A 312-nucleotide genomic window follows, 5' to 3' on the forward strand; every position below is an offset into this window, starting at 1 on the left:
CGAGAGGTGGCACAAGCCCTGCAACCTCGAGAGGCTCTGCACAGAGGATGCCCAGCGGGACAGGGAGCAGTGGGGGCTGTGGCCAAGGCCAGCAGGGGTGTCGAGACCCCAAAACTGTCGAGACTGCTTCCATTCGCAGACCCGCAGCCGGAGGTGGCAGGAAAGGCTGTGGACCCATGAGACAGGCTGGGGACCCCTGGGAGCAGGGGTGCCCCCAAGCTCCAGCCAGGCTGGCAGCACAGGGGGGCCAGGCTGTGCCCTGGGAGGGGGCAAGTACCTGACTCACTGAGGAGCTGACTATTCGGCAGCTCT

This window comes from Egretta garzetta, unplaced genomic scaffold (genome assembly GCF_000687185.1).
Source record: "Egretta garzetta isolate BGI_Z169 unplaced genomic scaffold, ASM68718v1 scaffold209, whole genome shotgun sequence".
NCBI lineage: Eukaryota > Metazoa > Chordata > Aves > Pelecaniformes > Ardeidae > Egretta > Egretta garzetta.